Here is a 22,451-nt window from a genome sequence, read left to right as displayed (position 1 = left end):
TACCAACAATGTGGATTTGTCCTGAGTTGATAGGGGTACGTCCACTCTTCCACCTTTGGGTGCCTCAGAAAGGTTTTCACCCGCAGGTACGTCTTTTATTTTTACTTTTGTACGATCAGAGAGCGCCTTACGGTTTTCACTCAAAGATCTATTCTTTTGATTTTTTTCTTTTACTTTTTCTTTTTCTTTTTCTTTTTCATGACTGGAAGAGGGAGTTGACTCCCCAAAATATGCCCTTGAATCCAGGTCAATAGCAAATCCTGCCTTATGGTCGCCTTGTGGTATACCTTCCCGTAGTCCCAAGAACTCTGCAATTGCTTCGTCATTTTGAAAACAGTCCAACGTGAGCGGTTCTTGTTGGTCATATTGGATAAGTTGGGGATATATGAGGGGCATGTCATCATCGATTGTAAGGATAGAATGGGCTGATATGGTAAAAATGTGAATGTCCGTGGTGTCACTATCCGAACTGCTTGTGTCGGATTCGGAGCTGGGATCCTAAAATGACTCGATCCAAGCATGAGGACAGGTTTTAGGAAGAGGAGTTATTTCATGTTTATCCTCCATAGGCAAGTTATCAGGGTCAATGAAGATATTGTCAAGGGCATAGGAGCTGGAAGAAAAGGAACTCCACTCCCAGTCATTAGAATCAGTCTCTGGTTGGGTAACCTCAGGTGTTATTTCATCATCAGAATCACGCCCTTTTCGACATGTGGACCTTTTGGTAGATGTGGATCCAATTCGTAACGGTACAAAACCTAACCCTAAAGTTGGGGGTCGCCTCTCAGGTATGATGGGTTCTATCCTTCCATTGTTTTTCAAGCCTAAGCCACTGCAGCCATCATATCCTTTCTTCTGCAGCATAGTAAATCCTTTGCCATATAATTCCACTGGCAACTTGACAGGTGGAGTTTCAGTTGGATCCTTATAGAGCCAATCTATGGCGTCATCATCTATAGTTTCTTTGTCAAGTTCTCCCCATCTTGCAAATGTAGTGGGAGGCTGATATTGAATAACGACCTTGGGTTCCTTTTGCAATAAATGCGGTTTTCCATATGACTTTGGAGACATCGGCAAATTCCCAATGAGGAATGTTTGGTCCATTGAATATTCTCCACACCCTTGGTCTTGTATCTTCAGTTTTCCTTTAACAGCATCCAACAATGCATTGGGATCCACATAACTGTCTGGTTTGGCTTCTGTATTGACTGGTACTTGCCGCTGAGGAGTATCCCTTAGGGTAGCACAAAACTGGAACAGATTAGGATCTCCTGGAATGGTTATCTCAGTTCTGTTGTAAGGGTATTTCAGACATTGATGATAAGTGGATGGAACTGCTTTCATGGCATGAATCCACGGACGGCCAAGGATCATATTATAAGGGAGGTCAAGGTCTAGGACTTGTAGGAAAGTATTTTCCATCACTGGACCAACTCTGATGGGCAATACAATTATCCCTTTGGATGGGCGCTCAGCATCATCATAGGCTTTTATTGTTATCCTTTTGGAAGCATCAATGTCATTTTCTGAATATCCAAGGCCAATGACCACTCTTAAGGTGCAGATATTAAGACCCGCTCCGCCATCTATCAAGACTCGTCGGATTTTGCAATTGTGGACAAAGACTTCTAGGTGCAAAGGGTCATTATGGGGAAGCTTGTCAGGTGAGATGTCACTATCGGAAAATGCAACACTTCGGGAAACGGCTAAATGTCCAATCCACGCTTGAAATTGGTCAACATCAATGTCTGTTGGGACAGTGGACTCAGTCAAGGCTTTATCTAGGACTGCACGATGCATGGGAGACATTTTCAACAACTCTAGGATGGATATTTGTGCAGGTGTTTTTCCTAGATGATCCAAAAGATTATACTGACTTGCAGGCATTGGTTTGGGAGGAGCTGCAGGGGCTCCTTTTACGACTATTTTGGATCGACGAGTGGTGACTGCACAAGAAGGATCTTGTCCTTTTATTCTCAAGGTAGACACATACTCATTTGACGCATGAAAACAATTAATGACATTGTGATAACTGATATTTGCATAATTAGCCGTTTGAGCAGAATTGGAAGAAGACGCTTTACCCTTGTCATGATCAAGCAAAGGAGTTTTGAAAATAGTATGATCAGTATTAGAGGTCGGATGGGTTGGATCTATCTCAATTACTCCTTGTTCCAATAAATCTTGAATCATATGTTTTAATTGAAAACATGAAGCAGTTTTATGTCCTTTAGACCGATGATATTCACAGTACGCATTATCATTCCACCAATGCGGTTTTTCTGCTGGTTCTGCCTTAATATCTGGTAGTTTGATAAACTTCGCTTGTATTAATTGCTTCATGACTGATTTGATAGGCTCTCCCAATGGTGTAAACTGTCGAGGAGGCCCATCCCGCGATCGGAAGGGTTTGCATTGTTGATTTTGTTGTTGGCCTTGTTGTTGATTGCATTGTTGAGCATATTGTTGTTGAGCATGTTGTTGATATTGTAGCTGTTGAGCATGCGGTTGATATTGCGGCTGTTGAGCGCGTTGTTGATATTGCGACTGTTGAGCATGCTGTTGATATTGTGACTGTTGTGTATGCTGCAACTGTTGAGTAACATTGTTCCTAGGTACTTGATTTTGTTCCATAGTTGACATATTAGGAATACTCAACTTCTTGATTGTGAATGGGGGTTGATTTGCATTTACCACTCTCGCATCAACAACACCATCATTAGTGACGTTCTTGTTCTTATACCAAAATCTGTTTCTATCCCCTGAATAATTTGTGTTGTCATTGTCCTTATTGAGCTTGATAATTCCTTTAGCTACAAGAGCTGCTTCAATATTCATTCCTTTCTTAATGAGTTTTTCTATAGTACTAGGACTTTTCAATTTTAGCTCATACATCATTTCTGGGACTAGATTCTGGATAAACAGATTCACTTGTTGTTCTTCAGGTATATCGAGAGAAGAACGACTATACAAACTTCGCCATCGTTGCAAAAAGGTCACTAATGGTTCACCTTGCTTTTGTTTGGTATTGCATAAATCCGACATAGTCACATCGCTATCGATATTGAACGCGAAATGAGATATAAACTTTTGTGCCAGTTCTGACCAAGTCTTTATATTTCCTGGCAAATGTGAATACCAATCCATAGCTTGTCCAGCAAGACTTCATGCAAATAATCACATTAAATATGTCTCCTCATAGCTTACTTCTGTGCATGCTGCGTAAAATGCTCGAATATGATCTCTTGGATTGCCATTCCCTCTATATTTCTCAAAGTGGGGTGCCTCAAAATGCTTGGGGAATGGAGGCATGTATACACTCTTGTCAAAGGGATTAGGACATAAATCTTGATCTGTATACAACTTCTTTGTTCCTTTAGCTTCTAATGCATCAATTTTTCGTCGCAACATCTCAAGTTGTTGCACAATTGTATCAGATTGTAGAAGTTCATCATTAATCCCAGTTGGTATTCTTTGTTGATATATCGTATTTCCGATTGGCTGTTGATACTCCGCAATGGCCATTTTTGGTGTCTCTTGCATATAAAGTTCTTGGTACTTTTCTTGTTGTTGCGGTTGTGCTATGCCTTGATATTGACTTTGTTGTTGTGCTTCTTGGAGCCCAGGTTGATATTGCAATTGAGTAGGCTGTTGATATTGCATAGGCACCACTTGCGGTTGTGAAGTAGGATAACTTGTTTGTCTTGGCACATATTGCGGCACATATTGTTGGTGTTGATGAGTTGGAATTTGTTGACTTTGTGCCAATTGTTGTCACGGTGTATATCCAATCATTTGTAAAAAAGCTTGTTTAGATGATTTTCGTTGCTTCTCCTTAGGATGGGGTATAGCACTTACATTAACTTGTTGTGTTGTTTGTCCAATCGCTTGTGATGGTTGCAAGTTTGTGTTAACTTGTAATGGTGCCGAAGGCGCTGCAATTTCTTGTCGAATGCGACATTGTTGTTGTTGCACTTCATTTGTTTGCACATTCGATCGTACCTTCTGTGTATTACTCAATTGTTGCAACAATTGTTGATGGTGCACACCACTATCCATAGCTCTTTGTGTAGACATTATCGAAGGATTTGTCGCAATAGTGTTTGACAAAGATACATAAGAACTTTGTTGCATCATGGAAGTGCTTTGGACATTATTGACATTAGGCATTCCAGTTGTGAAACTTTCTTGTATCTTGGATGTTGATCCAATTTTATGCATATGAGGAACCACTTCTTGTTGAGGAACTGCTGTCGATATTTGCATAGTCTTCATTTGATCTTGTATTGCAGGCGTTGTATTGAATAATGGATTATTTATCGTCTCAAACAATGACTTTTGAGGAATAGTCACTAACAATGCCTTTGAAGTACGTTTACTCATCAATGTAGATTGAAGCTCTTGTTGCACATTTTCTTCATTGAGATGCGAAGAGAAACTTAACGGCTCACTGCCTTGTTGTGTTTGCACATTAATTGGTCCATTTAAGGGAACCATATCACTCATCATGTGAAGATACTTTTGAGGATACGTTTTAAAAACTTTGCTCAGGAATTTATCCATCCTTTTTATTACCTTTGGATCTTGAAGGAACATGTCAACCTCATCAGAGGCATCAGAATCAGATGAAGAATCTGGTTGGACATTTGGATTCGTTTCTTGTTGAATACCTTGGTCTGAACCGAATCCTTGTGAAAGAGTTTGATCTTCATATAGTGTTTGTGTTCGAATGTCATGTTGCAAATTTGATTGATCCCAATTAAAAGGTGCACTTCCTCTTGGAGTTGGTGGAACACTCCCATGTCCTGGTTTCATGGGTACAAATACTGGTTCATATAATGGAGGTGGTCCAAGTTGAACCATTCCATATGGTGGTAGGGATGTGTTTGATGAACCTTCAACTTGCACTGTTTGACTAGTTTGACACTGCGAATTTACTATGTTATCCATGGATTGATACATTGGTTCACTCATCTTCTTAGATCTTGATCTTGTCTCAACTGGCATGTCACTTATGCAAATGCAATATTTTTGGAATTTTTCAAGGGTAATATATGATATGCAACTAAATGCAAACTAAATATATGAAAATGCAATCTATGTTTTTGGTTGTTTTTGAAGATTTTGACAAACTTTTGAATGCAAATCTAAGAGAGGAACCTTGGGAAATTGGAATGATGTCTAGGCCTCAAAGGACAAAAGGACCAAGTGACAAAGGAAAAGATGACAATGTCTCCCCTATATGCTTGGATACTAAGCTAGGTTTGACGAAATGATATTGATGACAAAAGGACAAAAAGGCTTGATGAGGTCTAGACTTCTTAACAATGACTTAGGGTTTATCAAAGATTTGGATTGCTCAAGTATGACAAGACCTAGGTTTGACACTATATGCAAAAGGACAATTAATATGCAAATGATCTTAATATGATATGACAATGACTTAGGCTTAATGAAGAGACTTAGGGTATGGAAATGCAAATGTATGACAATGTCAACCTAAGATGAAACCTAAGGTTTAATTATGAAATGATATTACTCTTATGCAAGAGGACATATGCAAATGGATGACTTTTATGCAAAAGAAGTATGACTTAGGCGAAACCTAAACTTGATACTTGATAATGACTTTGCAAAATGCAACCTAGGATGAACCTAAATGTAAGTGACATAAGAGTTGAGACAAGTTTTTGAACAATGTTGGATAACCATGCTTGAAGGTGTGTTTCAAACCTTGTTGAATGTTTGTTGGATGTTTGTCTCTTGTGTTTAACCTTATGTTGGATCAATGTGTTTGTTCTTGAAATGGGATTCAACTTTTGACAATCAAAGAATACAAGATGTTACAACTTAGACTCAAGGCAATCATGCTCATTTCCACATTCCTTAGGGTAGGCAAAGACATTAGGTACTTGAGAGGTAGACTCATTATGAGATTCAAGGAGAATACATAGATGCTTGACCCCACGGGCTCCCCTCCACGGCACTCACTTCTCAGGGCAGCCAAGCATCAGTCCCCATGGAATCTCCCCATGGCGAACTTAGTATCTCTTCCAAGTATCCGAATTTGTCCTTCTCAAGCAACTAGAAGGGTTTTTGGCTTCTAAAAATAAGGTGTGTAGTAAGGATTTCTGTTAAGCATTACTCCTTGATGTCATGCAAGCATGATTGAGACATTAAGCCCATCAAGATACCAATAAATGTAGTCACGCAAGCGCGATTTAGACCAAGAGGCCCTACTTAGATGTTGATATGAGAAAGAGTTTCAAGGGGCATCACTTCCCAAGTAACTACAATTCCCACGTAACACTTCCTTCAAAGCTTTCACCCATCAGGTATTTTTTTATAGTGAGTTAGAATGCCAAGGAATTCTAGCCGTACTCACTTTGGGTCGTTCCCTTCTCACGATTATCACTTGCTTGCTAAAGGAAAGTGGTCGGGAAGGCAGGCCCTCTAATGGAGACAAACAATCAACAACACAAGCATGGTATCGAAGATCTGGATTTCTGATCACCCTAAGAAGGATGAGAGCATACTCTCCTACTCCAATGTCATACTTAACAAACAAAGCAAACAAAGGTTCATTTCCACCTATTTATAAATCACTAAGTGCCTAATTAAAAATCTCAAACACACAATTTGGTTGTTTCTCCAAGGCAACCTGCAAAACACATGTCAGAAGTTTGATTTGTTGTCTTTGGCCATCGAATCTGCATAACACACGTTAGTAATTTGATTTTTAGTCTTTGTCATGCGTACGCCAAGATCCTGCACAAATAATCAGTACCAAAATCCAAAGCATAGAAAATAGAAAGCAAAAAACATCAAAAATTTCAAGTAAACTGCATTTTTTTACCCTCTGATCTGGACTTTACACAGGCGCAGAAGATAAAACACAAGCGCAGGTTGTCAAACACAAGCGCAAGATGTATTGACACAGGTGCAAGACTCTTCAACACAAGCGCAAGATGCTTCACACAGGCGCAGGATGTGTCCAGAATGCACTGCACGGCCCTGTTTTTGAGTTTTGACCTGCAAATCAGCTTAGAAGCACTCCAAACATAGTAAGATGGTTAGAAGGTTAGTATTCACGCCGGGTTCACCATTTAATGTGGCATAGAAATTAGGAATCATCACAAGATAAGTATATATCAATCACAACACAAGATATGATAGCTTAATCAAATGAATACTCATTGAAATGAACCTAATTCTAAAGCACATTCAATGAAGGTATGAAAATGAAGCATTCAAAAGAAAACATTATGCAAACCAGATTCAAGATTGAATACTCCTTCCATGCGGCTCCATTGTTGTTCTTTCCTCTTCAATGGGTTTGTGGATCTCACCTACAAGTGCTCTCACAATTGAAAGCAAAAAAGCTCAAGAGTACTAGAACGAAAATTCGGTAGTTTGATAGCAATTCGGAATTCATGAAGTGATTGAAGGGGTTGATTGAAGAAAAATTATCCAATTTATAGAGAAATTGGAGAAGTGACAAGATTGGCATGATGCAATTCAAATGGAAATTGCAAATCAATATGTTAATTATGACAAATTATGCAAATTATGCACTTTCCATGCACAATTTTGATTGATTGATTATGACACATTTCATGTCAAAATTGATTGATTAAATCAATTATGACAATTTCATGACAAATTGAAATGCCACTCCCATAGAATTAGGAGATGAATTAGGAGGGAAAAGGAATTAGAAATTTGAAAAATAGGAAATTGAAATTGATGACCAATTAGGAAATTGGAATTAGAAATTGATGAAAAATAGGATTTAGTGAATTAGTGAATTAATTAATAATTTTTCATTTATTAATCAATTCACAAAGAAGAATAATTAGACAATTAAATGAAGATTTAATTGTAATGAGGAAACTTAGGATAAATAAGTAATTTATTTAATCCTAAAGGAAGAAATGACAAATTAGGTTAAATGAATAAATCATAAAACCCTAGAAGACAAATTAGAAATGCGAAAATGACAATTAGGTCTTGATTGAAGATAATTAATGTCATGATTGTGAATTGATAAATGACCAATGCGATAAACAATTTGATTGAGAAATGTGCCAATTGACGAGGAACAATGACAAATTGATCCAAATTGACATAATTGAGACAGACAATGATCGATGACAAATCGGTCGCAAAATGACAAGATTGACAAAAGGACAAGAATCGACAACAAAATAGATTGCAAGATGACAAGATTGGAAATGACCACGATCAATGACAAATCGATCGCAAAATGACAAGATCGAACAATGACAACGATCGATGACAAATCTATCGCATGATGACAAGATTGAAAAGAGGACAAAACCCTAATTAGGATTGACGATGTCCAAAATGACAAAATTGATGATACGATTGATAAGATTGATAATACGATTGACAGGAGGACAAAACCCTAATTAGGATTGACGATGTCCAAAATGATGACAAATAAATACGCACATTGATGCGACAGGGTAAAATCAATCAAAATCATGATTGGATAATGTTGTCGACAAGACCAAATTTGAAGACGAGATGATTGAAGAATGCAGAAGAATGACTCGATGTTCGCAAATGATAAAGACCAAGTGCGTGACATAGGAGAAATGTTAATGCGACGCAAAAACCTAAAATGAGGCAATGCGCAAATGTTAAAGTATGACCTCGCAAGCGTTTGACCATTTTTGGGTGTCTACATTTTGCCCCTCTTTGAGACAATGCAATTCTGAGCGTTGTTTCAAAGAACAATAACTAAATGCCCCAGACAATAATAATGACATATGCATGCCCCCTCGAGGAATTGGCCGGAAACATGCAGAAAAGAGGCCAATTGATCGATAAAAAATGATAGGATCAAACAGACTGACAATCGGAGATCGGATGCATGACAGACAATCAATTTAAGGTGCACAAGACCGCAACCAACATAAGATGGAGAGGACGCACGTCCATCTATGCAATGACAAAGAGCTATAAATGGGACCAAGAGGGTGAAAATGACTCATTTGCACTAGCTAAAGAGAAGGATTTGTTGCTCTGGACAAGGACACTTGCAGACAGATGGCGAACATTCCAATGGCGGATCACCTTGGAGAATCGCTGGGTCGCAAGAAATAACCATCATTCACCTTTATGTCACAGTCTCATGACAACCGTCAGATCTTCCTCTTGACTGTCTGATTTTCCTTAGACTTACTCAACTTTTACCTTACCTGAGCGGTTCTCTTGTCACGGGCCCCACCACTTGGTCGTTGATCTGCGAAGAATAATGGTCAAGCAACTTTGTATAGCGGCTCAACAACCACCATTAGATCAACATGAACTCATCTAGCCTTTAGGGACCTTGACAGATATAAGGAAATACTTAGGACTTAGGAAAATATGCAAAATGTTTCAAAAATAAAGGAACCCTCCTAAGCCTAAAACATAAAGTGGCCCCCCTTTCGATGATGCGGTGACCCTTCCACTTAAGTGGAAAAAGGTAATGGGAAAATAGAAGATTTGGAGAAAAAGTGACACAAAGGTTTATTTTTTCAAATGTTTTTGAAATGCCCAAAAACCCTAAACGCTTAGAACCATAATCTTGTAGACAAAGGTCAAATTTCTGAATTTTGACAGACTCCAACAGCTAAAAGGCAAGATTTTCAACATATTCAAAAAATAGTGATAACGGCTCTGACTGGAGATGGTTGGATGCAAGACCAACACAAGGATCTAGAAAAACTCTAGAACGCAGACCAACAAAACCCTAACAAAAGAAAACTAAAACAAAGCAGAACAAACAAAAGCAAACCTAAACTACTGTGCATGGAAAACTCATGAGAAATATTGTTTCAGAAACTATCCATGCACTAACAGTTCCTGTAACTCACCATTCAATCTTTGGAGGAAATAGGAATCTTTTCCATTAACATAAAAATGATCAGAGGGCCTATCCACAGTGATTTAAATTTCTTGTGTTTGCCTTTGTCTTGATCTCTTGCATTCCACTATAGCACCATGTCACCAATTTGGAATTTTCTTGTACTAGTCCTTTTATCAAAAAGGTATTTTGACTATAATTGAAGTTTCATATTCCTTTTATGGGCTGCAGTCCTCATTTCCTCTAGCTCTACTAACTGAATCATTCTTTCTTCCATGGGCTTAGACATTTCCAATTCTTCAATCTGCAAAAAATTGTATACTAGAAGCAAATTATTCACAGGTAGTCTAGCTTTCATTCCATAAACCAGCTCAAAAGGGGATGTACCAATGGCCTTTTTTATAGTCACCCTGTCAGGCCATAAAGCTAAATTGAGCTTTTGATCCTAGGACCTTTATTTTCCTCTAGGATTTTCTTGATAATATTGAGGAGACTTTTATTACTTGATTTTGCCTGGTCATTTCCCTGTGGGTGGTATGGTGAAGAGTATGACATAATAATCCCATAATTAGCACAAAACTCTTCAAACTCCTCAGACCTGAAGCACATGGCATTGTCCATGACCATTTTAGCTGGCACACCAAACCTTGTTATTCTATTATCCATTAAAAAATTGATGACCACTTTACTAGTGGCCTGTTTGGTAGGTATGGCTTCAATCCACTTGGTGAAATAATCTATAGCCACCAGGATCCATCTATGACCCCTACTTAATTTTTCTATTATCTCTCCAATAAAATCAATGCCCCATTGAACAAAAGGGGCTTCAACTATAACAAAATTCAAAGGCAAATAACCAGCATACTATAGTCTAGAAGAGAACCTTTGGCAAGGATCACACTTTTAAACATACTTATGAGCATCCTTGAACAAAGTTGGCCAATACTAACCTGCTCTGATTATCTTACCAGCAGTAGTCTTATCTGAATAGTTTCCTCTGTATACCCCATTGTGCATTTGTTTCAGAACCTTCTCAGCTTGGAATTCGTCTAGACAAATGTGTAGCATCCCATCACTATTCCTCCAATACAGGTCTCCTTGAATAAGAACCAATTTATGCAATTTTAGATTTAGTGTTCTCTTCTGGTTGTGTGTCATACCTTCTAGACAAGAGGCATTCTTCAAGAAGTATACCATATCTGAATACCATGGTTGCCTCTCAATACTAGTAACTATAACCTCTTCAGTTTCAACATTATTTATGTCAATATCCTCAAAGTTTGTCTTAGTCATTAACTTGGCTAAGCCTAGACCTCTTACTAGATTTGTGATTTTGATCTCAAGATCAAATTCTTGTATTTTTCTTATCCATCTGCATCTTTTTTCTAGTTACTTTAGACTGGGACAAGATGTCTTTCATAGCTGCATGTGGTACATAGGCTAGAATTAGGGCATTTACCAGATAAGGCCTAAATACTTTAACAACCTTGACTAAAGCATATGCTTGTTTTTCCATAATTTCATATTTTAATTCAACAACCTGCAATGATTTTCTATAGAAGGCAATCGGATGTTCATAACCTTCACCATCTTTCTATAATAGTACTGTTGCTATATTATGATATGAAGCAAAAGAAAATAGTGAAAAAGGTTTACTGTAGTTGGGGGACTTAAGCACTGGGGCTTTCTGAATAGCCTATTTAATCTTATAAAATGTTAGTGCTGCCTCATCATTCCAAACAAAATTGGCATCCTTCTTCAAAAGCTTCACAATAGGCTTGACAATTTCAACAAAATTTGCAATAAATCTCCTGACAAAGTTTACTTTACCCAAAAAAGACTGAATTCCTTTAATATTTTTTTGTTGAGGCACCCTGTTGATGGCCCCAATTTTTTCAGGGTCAATCCTGACTCCCTCCTTGGATACAATGTGCCCTAGTAACTTTCCTTCAATTAAAGCAAAGTGGCATTTTTTGGATTTAAAGATGCACCAAATTCTAAGGCATTACTGAATATTTTTTCTAAATGGCCATAGTGATCTTCTGCCTTCTTTGAGAAACATGTCAGATCATCCTGGTAAACAACCATTATGATATTAATAAATTCCTTGAAAGCTACATCCATAACCCTTTGAAAAGTTGCACCAGCATTCTTCAAACCAAATGGCATTCTTACATACACATAGATTCTTTTACTAATACCCGATTATAACTAGAGAATCCATCCATCATTGACATTAAATCACAACCAGTTACCCTTTGTAACATGGCTTCCATGTTTGGGGATGAGTAATTATCTTTAAGGGAGGCAACATTCAAGTTCCTAAAATCCACACATAGCCTTATGTCCCCATTCTTTTTTCTAACATGCACTAAATTTGATACCCATGAAGAATGCCTTATAGGCTTTATAATCCACCCTTCTCTCAACTTAGTCAACTCTTGCTACATTTCGGGTTCTAGGAGGGGGTTAATGGGTCTTTGATTTTTTATCTAAAAGGCTTAGCATTAGGATGCAGAGGTATTTCATTTTGAAATAAGTCTTGTCTATACACCTTTAAATCCTCATAGGACCAAGCAAAAACATGTTTGTACTTTCTTAGCAAATTAAGGAGGTTAGTCTTAATATGGGGAGACAAGTTTTTCCCGATATACACCAACTTAGGGGAAGAGTCAGTCCCCAAGTTTACCTCTTCGAACTTCTCCAACTTTGTAGATGACACTTGATGTAAGTGACCATCACTGTAACTAAACATACCCTCTAATTCAACTAGTCCCCTGGGTATTTCATTTGTCTCCAACTGCACTATGTCACTTCTAAAAATTGTTTCTTGTCCATCCACTACTTTCACCAATGCGTTACAATCAATATTTTGACCTTCATAGTCATCTATGCATTGTACAAATCTAAGGATGTCTTCATCATCCTCAAAAACTTGCTAATTGTACACATTATCTGGGATGGCTGGTCTGTCTTTTATCTCAATTATTGAAACTCCAGTCAATGTTACATTATCATTCTTTAATGCAACATTAGCTAAAAAATCTGCCATAATGTTCTTATACCTTTCAATCCAATCAATGGAAAATGCATTAAAGTGTTCAATGACATCCCAAACAACATGCTTGTACCTTTTTAACTTGTCATTTTTAGATGCATACCTTGACCTTATTTGAGACACTACAAGTTCAGAGTCTCCATAAACCCTTAACAACTTGATCCCATGTTTTTTAGCAATTTCTAGGCCTAATAACAGAGCTTCATACTTAGTTGTGCTATTTGTACATTGGAATGCTAATAGAAAAGAATACTTGAAGGTAATACCTGATGGGGAAATAAAGAGCACTCCTCCTCCAAACCCTTCTTTAGAGAAAGCTCCATCAAAATACATCTACCACATGCCTTCTTGTTGGGATTTCAGCTCATCAACAATAGGATCAATATTCTTCAACTGAGGCTGAATGGATTCAATCCTGAAGTTATCAAGATCTACATCTATCATGCAATTAAACATGTTTGGCTCTATTTTTTCAATAACCAATGGGGCACATGGTTCTCTATATAATTTATTGGATTCCCATTCACTAGGATAGTTGCATATGATAAATCTAGCTGAAGATGTCCTCCAATAGCTGCTATTTTTACTTCTACATCTTTCATAGTACCCACAACAGGCACTTCTCTATTATCCATAACATAACACCTCCCATATGAAGTGTTTACTGACAAACCTAGTTCTCTCATAACCCCATAAGGAATTACATTAGCAGCTGCACCAGAATCTATCATGCAATTTTTTATCAATCAGTTATTTACTAACAGTGCGACATAAAAGGGATCAATCTGAGATGGTTGCTAATTAATAGTGGTGCCCACATAAACTTCTGGGACCTTTTGTTCTTGATCCTTCTCATCTGTTGCATTTCCCTTTTTAGAATAAGTATCCACATCTAATATACTTGAAATCAAAGAAAAAGAAGCCTCTCTATGTTCTTTCATTTTCAACAGCTCTATCAAAGGTACTGAAAATTTTATTTGTGTTAAAGCTTGGGTCATATCAAAATAGTATTAGCATTAGACTCAACATAAGCTTTAACCTTCTCTATCTTCTGGTGACTTGTTCTCTTGTCACTAGTAGTCTCTGCCTTATTACCAGTGGTATCAACTGTTAGCATATGCACGCTCTAATGAGACATTGTAGGTGATTGAAGGTTTTGTCATTGATGGCAACCTTACAATCCTATGAGACCGGCAAGGCATTCCACTAGCACTAGCACGATCAGACTCTACACTGGCACCAATAGTGAAAGGAAGCATACTGACACAAAAGCCGACAGGAATTTTATTGTTAATATATTTTGTTTATTATTGAAAAATCATTGTAAGCTGACTTGGCAAGTTGTAAAATGACTCTTATATAAGAGAGATCATTGTAGAACATTTTGAGATAGATAGAGGAATGTAATTAGGTGAAATAAGGCAGACCTATTATGCGAATTATAGGTTAAGGGTTTATGTAAGAAGAAAAGCAGAAAATGGTATTGGATCTGGCATTATAGATGCTATTTTGAAGCAATACAAGACAATGGATTTATATAATCCATTTTGTAAGTCAGTGAGACGTCCCATTTTGTAATTGAGCAGTGAGCTCTAGGCACTTGGCCTTCCTACATGTGCAGGCCCCTCTTGTAGCAGTAATATTCTCTTATTGGCCAGTAAGTGAATATTGTGGGTCACAAATCCCACCGAGGTTTTTCCCACACCGGGTTTCTCATTAAAATATTGTTATGGTGTGTTTTTCATGTAGTTTCTTTTGTCTCTGCTTATTGCATTACTTTCTATTTACTGGTACACAGTATTAATATGCTCTACATGTTTTAAGTTAAGAAAATCTTATAACCGGTTAGATACTGATTCACCCCCCCCCCCCCCCCCCCCTTAGTATCTATGGGAATCCTAACAATTGGTAACAGAGCTTGGTCCTCTATTTTTAGAAGCCTAACAGCTTGAGGAAGATCTTGACACTGGTAGAGATGGAAAACTTGATGAAGCAACTTGAAGCAACTGTCTCAGACTATGATGAAGAGAAGTTGGAAAATATCAAACTTGAAGATGATCTAAAGGCTGCTCAGGATATCATTCAAGAACTTCAAGAAAATCTTACTATTTCAAGAGACAAGAGAAGAGAACTTTGTGAAAAGATGCAAAATGAGAATGATGAAAAGGAAACTCTTAATGATATGATAAACAAGCTGAAGCAAGAGAACGTGACAACAAAGAATGAGATGTAGGATATGACTATGAGATTCTGTAAAGAAATTGAAGATAGAAAGACGAATGAAGAAGATTTGACTAGAAGACTAAGTGATGCTACAAATGAGAACACAAGACTTAGCTATGAAAATGATTTGTTGAAGATAGATCTGATGCACACACAAAATGACTCAAATGAACTGATGAGGCTGAAAGAAGTTTGAGAAAGAGAACTAGTTACTGCAAATCAACATAAAGAGAAATTCAAGAAAAGCTCAGAAGAATTTGGTCACTTGCTGAAGAATCAAAAACCTAAAGGTGACACTTGTGTAATTGGCTTTGAAGTTGGTGAAAGCTCTGATACTGCAAACACACAGGATCATGGAAAACTGATAAGACAACCTACTGCTTATAAATTTAATGGAAAATGCTTTAACTATAACAAGTATGGTCATAGAGAAAATCAATGTAGATCTAGAAATTATTAGAATACCAATGCACCCACCAGTCAATGTTCAAAATGTAACAAAATTGGTCATAACTCTGAGAATTGTAGAATGAATGTGACACGTTATGTTTGTGGAAGATTTGGATACTTATCTAATCAATGTAGAACACAAACTGACATAGGTTATGGAAAGGCTATTCAGAGAAATAATGTGACTTGTTATGCATGTAACAAAATTGGGCATATTGCTAAATTTTGTAGAAACAAGTCCTCATCGGTAGACAACAAAGGTCCTAGTTTGAAAGGAAAAGAAAAAGTTGAAGAAGTTAAGCAGGAATTCTCCAAACAATGGATCAGGAAATCAGAACTGAATGGTGTTGGGAATACTCCTCCACCGGTAGAACCAAGCACCACTCCACTGGCAAAATAGAGTAGCACTCCACCAGTAGGAGTCTCTTCATCAAATTGAAGAAATTTCTTTGAGGGTTTGGCAATCAATGAGACATATGCTATTATTCCCTCGATTAATGGTGAAAAGTTGAAAATTACTTCTATACTGGCAGACAAAGTTAAGTAATTACTTAACCAGCAAGCATTAAATGTGGTAGATGGAAAATTGACATTATAAATTTGTATTTTTGGCTCCATTTCACTTCAAGCATTCAAACATTTGAAGAGCATGAAATTTCTAGAGCTAAGGCATTTCGAGCAAAGAGGCAAAGCATTTCAGCAATCAATCTTTCCAAAGACAGAAAAAGGTATTTACAATCATGGCATCCTCTTCTGTACCTAAATTCATAGCAAATCCTACTATAGTTGAGGTAATCAAATGCCCTAGGCCCATATTTCAGTTAGTTCCCGAGATAGCTAAAAAGGGTGATAATGTTGGTGCATTTTCCCAAATCCCAAAAGGAGTTGTTTTTGTAGAAGACCCTAGAATTTATTACCATTGCCATATAGAAGAATTATGAGATGAGGAAATAAAAAACATGTATGCGAATGTCATATGTGATGACTCCGAAAATGTAAAACTTGAACACAAAATTGTTGAAACCCTAGGATTCACTAAGATCCTCTACATTCTAGACTTTCCTAAGGAAGTTATTAGGATAGTATTGAGCAAGGTACATGGTGAATTCTTTTGGCTAGATTCAATTCATAAAATTACCAAGGAAGCTGTGAAAGCTGTAACAGGGTTACCTTCCACTGGTAACAGACCAGACAAGACAAAGAAGGTCTCAAATGACCTGGTAATGAACCTAATAGGTGCAACATCCGACAAAAGGTCCTTAAGGGTAAATGATGTAACTAACATAAATGTGAGATTCATTAGCATGATTTTAGGTTACAAAACAACACCTACAAACAAACTTAACTCAGTCTCCAGTTTATGCATAAAAAGTACACATGATATGGTAAATGAGAATGTGAAAATTGATGTATGTGAATGGTTAAAAGATGACTTGATTGACAATTTAGGGAAGATCAAGAAGGATAAGAAAGGAACATTTAGATTTGGCAACTTACTTGTATGCTTAATACTACACATAACCAAACAGGTGCCCGATATAGGTATCAAGAACCTTGGATTTGACATACCAGTAGGGAAACAATTATCAGACTTATTCAGCAACATGGGTGAAAGCAAAAAAAAGAATATTGATGAGTATTTTTAAGCACTAAAGGCAAGAATGAACAAAAGAGTCTGACTGTCACAGGAAATTGTTAACAAATACAAAGATGATATATGTTTTATGATTAAAAAGGATGAGATCTAGATGGAAGCAGTTATCCCAAGAACAATTTGGGTTACTAAGATGGGTTATGAGACCGATGATCACATCATTGAAACATATGCAAAATCTCTTCTCGAAGCACCCAAGGAACCTAAGGAAGAGGTATTTGGTAGTGTTGAGACCATTGAAAGCCAAATTCAATCTAAGAAGAGAGTGAAGAAAGTAGAAGCAACTGTGAGAAGAGGTTCAAGGCAGGCTAAGGCTATCAAAGAAGATGTACTAAAACAAACCGGTATCACTGAAGATGAGTTATAGGCACAACAACCAGAAACTCACCTTTCACTGGTAGAAACTTCTTCAGAAAGTGACATGCCAGCTGAATTTAAAAGAGTTGTGAGGAAAAGACAACCTTCACCGGTATCCACACCTTCACCCAAAAGAACCAGGCAAAAACAACAAGCAGTGAGGCCCAAGGTTAAGAAATCTACTCCTAAGAAGAAAAAGTTGACACCAAAGAAAAGGACTCAACAAAATATTTCTCCGATTGACAGACTGTTGGATGAAATCACCGAAGAAGGAAAACTTAAAAACATCAACAAACTATATGACTCACTATCAGTTGATGATAAAGAAAAGGCTGAAAATAGTGTTGTTTTACACTTGGATATCTACAAAAAGTTCTTGATGCAAGTTGTATATGAACTACCTGATGAACTATTCAAGAGATTGGAAGCAAGAGGACAATCTGTTGTAGAACTTGACAAGAAAATTAAAGATGAAAAATTACTTGTTGTTTACCCAATTAACTCACCGAAGGAGATAGATGATCTAATTGCAGAAGCCAACTATCAGTATTTTCTATTGCACACCAGCATATTGCACTAATGGTTGGAAGAGTAAATGAGGTTGCAGAAGAAACTGAAAATGCATGGGATATATTCTTTGTTGAGAAGGAAAAAATAGGAAGAGTATAGAAACCCTAAACCAATCAAGGTATATCAGAAAGACAAGGACAAAGGTACAGGAAAGGTTGGTGGTCCTCCAAGCATCAAAAGAAGAGATAACTTATCCCCACCGCCTCTGATTACTCCACTGGTAACAACAACTGAAGATCAACCAACAGATGAGAGTATGGATATAGAGGATACAAATCCTAATCCTGAGGTCTTATACACAGTTGATGTTGATACTCAAAAGGTCAACATTATGATAGACAAGGACACAACCGGTAACACAGATTTGGCTAGTGAGCCACCGGTAGCTGACAACATTGATAACACTGAAGGTAAATCGGCAGATGGGAAAACAGAGACTCAAACAGAGAGACAAGTAGAGCAACAGGCTCTGAAACAACAACAGGTTCATGTGGAAACAGTGCCATCGGCAACAGGAGAACAACAAAAACCTTTGCTTAAGGAAATGGAAACACAGACTGACCTACCAGAGGTCACTACAAGCAAGGATATTTCTCCCACCAGCAGAATTCAGAATGTTAGCTCTTCAATTGAAGGATTTAAATCAACAAATGTAACTAAAGTTCTTTTGGACTCCATTAAGAAAATAACAGATTGCAGTTCATAGGCATATAAAGCTATAGATGACACAATTTCAGTTTTGAAGATGATAGCTCCAAAATGAAATGTAGATAATAAGGATTCGTTGAGCCAACTTGATACTTTGTCTAAGTACATTACTAACAAGATAGTGATAGTTGAACAAATAAAGGAGGAAGCATTCAAAGAGAGGTTAGAAAAGGAAAAACATAAATTCTTTGAGGAACAAATAAAGAAGTGTACTAGGGAATTTGACACACTTCTACCAGAACTATGTAACACATTAAAGGAGTTCAAAACTTTTTACAAAGACACTTGTAAGACAAACTTTTTAACAGTTGACATAGATAAGAAAATGAGCAAGATACAAGAAGAAATAAATAAACTTGCTGACAATTTTGTTAATTCACCTGATACATTATCAATTTTTGAGCAAAAGATAACTAGTTTTGAGGAAGAATTACCGAAGCTAGAGAGATAAAAGGAGAGAATAATAAAAAAAGCTAAGAATCTGAGATTAAGACTAAGTCCAAGACTGGACTATCTAGCATCTCTGAGGAAGGAAATATCTGAGGCACTAGTACAAGGACAGAAAACACTGGCAGAGCATATGCAACACCTACCGGTACAATTCAAAGAACAAAGGCAGCAATAAAAGACAATAAGAAGTTTTTGGAAAGCATAAATTTGGTTTTGGCAGATCTTTTTCAAATTGTAACCACAAAGTTACAAGGTTGAGATAGAAAACTACAACTCTATTGACACTTTGACAACCTTTGTCACTGATGCCAAAGGGGGAGTAGTAGTATGAGAAAATAATCAGCAAAAGACTTATCTGCTCAGGGGGAGCTCACATGTTTTTGGTACACAATTTTTTTTGGATTACAAGTTTTGGAATTTTCTCATGAGTGTTTCCATCAATGCCAAAGGGGGAGATTGTTGGCATATGCACACTCCAATGAGACATTGTAGGTGATTGAAGGTTTTGTCATTGATTGCAACCTTACAATCCTATGACACCGGCAAGGCATTCCACTGGCACTAGCAAGATCAGACTCTACACCAGCACTCAGACCATTGGTACCGGCAGTGAAAGGAAGCATACTGGCACAAAAGCTAGCAGGAATTTCATTGTTAATATATTTTGTTTATTATTGAAAAATCATTGTAAGCTGACTTGGCAAGTTGTAAAATGACTCTTATATAAGAGAGATCATTGTAGAACATTTTGAGATAGATAGAGGAATGTAATTAGGCGAAATAAGGCAGACCTATTATGTGAATTATAGGTTAAGGGTTTATGTAAGAAGCAGAGCAGAAACCAGTACTGGATCTGGCATTGTAGATGCTATTTTGAAGCAGTACAAGACACTGGATTTATATAATCCATTTTGTAAGTTAGTGAGACTTCCCATTTTGTAATTGAGTAGTGAGCTCTAGGCACTTGGCCTTCCTGCATGTGCAGGCCCCTCTTGTAGTAGTAATATTCTCTTATTGGCCAGTAAGTGAATATTGTGGGTCACAAATCCCACCGAGGTTTTTCCCACATCGGGTTTCCTCATTAAAATATTGTGTTATGGTGTTTTTTCATGTGGTTGCTTTTGTCTCTTCTTATTGCATTACTTTCTATTTACCGGTACATAGTATTAATATGCTCTACATGTTTTAAGTTAAGAAAATCTTATAACCGGTTAGCTACTGATTCACCCCCCCCCTCTCAGTATCTGTGGGAATCCTAACATCAACAACATCAGGTTTCCCTGAATTACTTGACTGATCACATTTAGCTTGACCATCTTTGATAGGGGTTTTGTTTTCAGTGGTTCTCTTAGAAGAATTTTCTTTAAAAAACATAGGACCAGGCTTACCCTGATCTTCATCATCTTTGTTGCTTCTTAGATTATAGTTATGCTTAGCTTTGGATATTGCAGCCTTAGTGAGATTCTTGACTTCCTCCTCACTAGGCCTTCTGAGGTGAATCTATTGATTTTCTATTGTGACTACATTCAAAGTGGGATGCTAGTCAATTGTCAATTTCCTTTGGCAATTTGCATTGCTTCTCAAGACATCATATTCACTTGCTTCATCTTCTGAAGACTCACAGTCACTGTCCACAGTATACTCAAACATATTAACTGTAGGTTCACCCTCATTTCTCATGGATTCATTTAGAGCTTGAGCCACAACACAATGATAGGGGGAATGTGGCCCATCACATACCATACACCAAGGGGTATTTTCCATATTATGTACATTTCCTCCCTTTAAAGGATCAAGGGTATCCTGATTTTGTGTTCCTTTTAATCTATCTTGCATAGGTTTGCCATCTTTCCATACAATGTTATATGACATATCATGCAATCTAGCAGGTCTTTCTTGCCAATTGTAGTGAGGCTTCTTAGGTTTACTTCCTTTAGTAGTAAGATCCTTAACAATAGTCATTAATTTCTCTATTTTATCCTCTTCTTTCGAGGATTTATTTTGTTGTGGTTTTTGTTCCTGCCACAATCTTCCATCAGTCCTTCTTCCCACTTTACCTGATACTTTTCTATTACTCTCTACATTGATTGCAATTCTGAAAGCATCTCTTAAACTATGTGGGTTCTTATCTTTGAGAATGTAAGCCATCTTAGGATCAAAGGAATTGTAGTAAGTGGTTAGACATACATTCTCATCTAACCTCATACATTGAAAGAGCCTATGCATTGCCTTTTGAAACCGTGTATTAAAATATTTAAGAACCTCATTATTAGACTTCCTGATATTGTTAAATTCGTTGACCATGAAGGTCACAAATGTCTTATCTCCATATTGCTCTTTGAAGCAATTCTTGAATTCTTCCCAACAACTAATGCTATCTACAGGTAACCCTCTGTACCAATCTCTAGCATCCTCAATCAAAGATTGCACAAATAGCTTCATGATGACATCCTCATCACCAATTTCATAGTCATTAATCATGTCACCAAAAGACTTCAGATGCTCTTCAACACTGATAGCATTGTTCCCAACAAACTTCTGGAGTCAATCCCTCATTTCAATAGGGACAAGGTTTGGATATCTTGGAATTCCATCAAAATACAACTGCCTATACAACTCAACATTTATAGGTCTCCTTTGAAACCAATTTCCAGTAAAGTTATTTCCAACATTCACCATTGGGCCTGAACCACTAGTTGTAGGAGTTTGATGACTTTGATTATGGGATGGTCCGTGACTGGTTTAGTTTGCTATAATTGTACTTAAGGGAACAACAAAATTATTTGGGGTAACATTTTCAGATTGGTTAACGGGTGGGATAGCATTTGTTTTCATCATTGGTTACTATTCAACAAAGAGGCATAAGGATGTTGAGATGTAAAATTACTCTAATCTGTAGGTGGGAAAGTTATAGGAGCTTTTAAGAAATGTATCTTTCTCCTGAACTCAGCATTAAGTGCTTCTATTTCAACCTTTTCTAACTCCCTTTGCAGGTTTTCATTTTCTTTCCTTATCCTTTCTACCTCAATCTCATGCAAAGTCATCCCCAGGGGTCCTTTTGCACTTCTTAACAGTAAATCCTCAGATATATTTTTCACTACTTT

This window comes from Cryptomeria japonica, chromosome 3 (assembly GCF_030272615.1).
Source record: "Cryptomeria japonica chromosome 3, Sugi_1.0, whole genome shotgun sequence".
Lineage (NCBI taxonomy): Eukaryota > Viridiplantae > Streptophyta > Pinopsida > Cupressales > Cupressaceae > Cryptomeria > Cryptomeria japonica.
The sequence above is the reverse complement of the archived record's forward strand: the minus strand, read 5'-3'. Positions refer to the sequence as shown.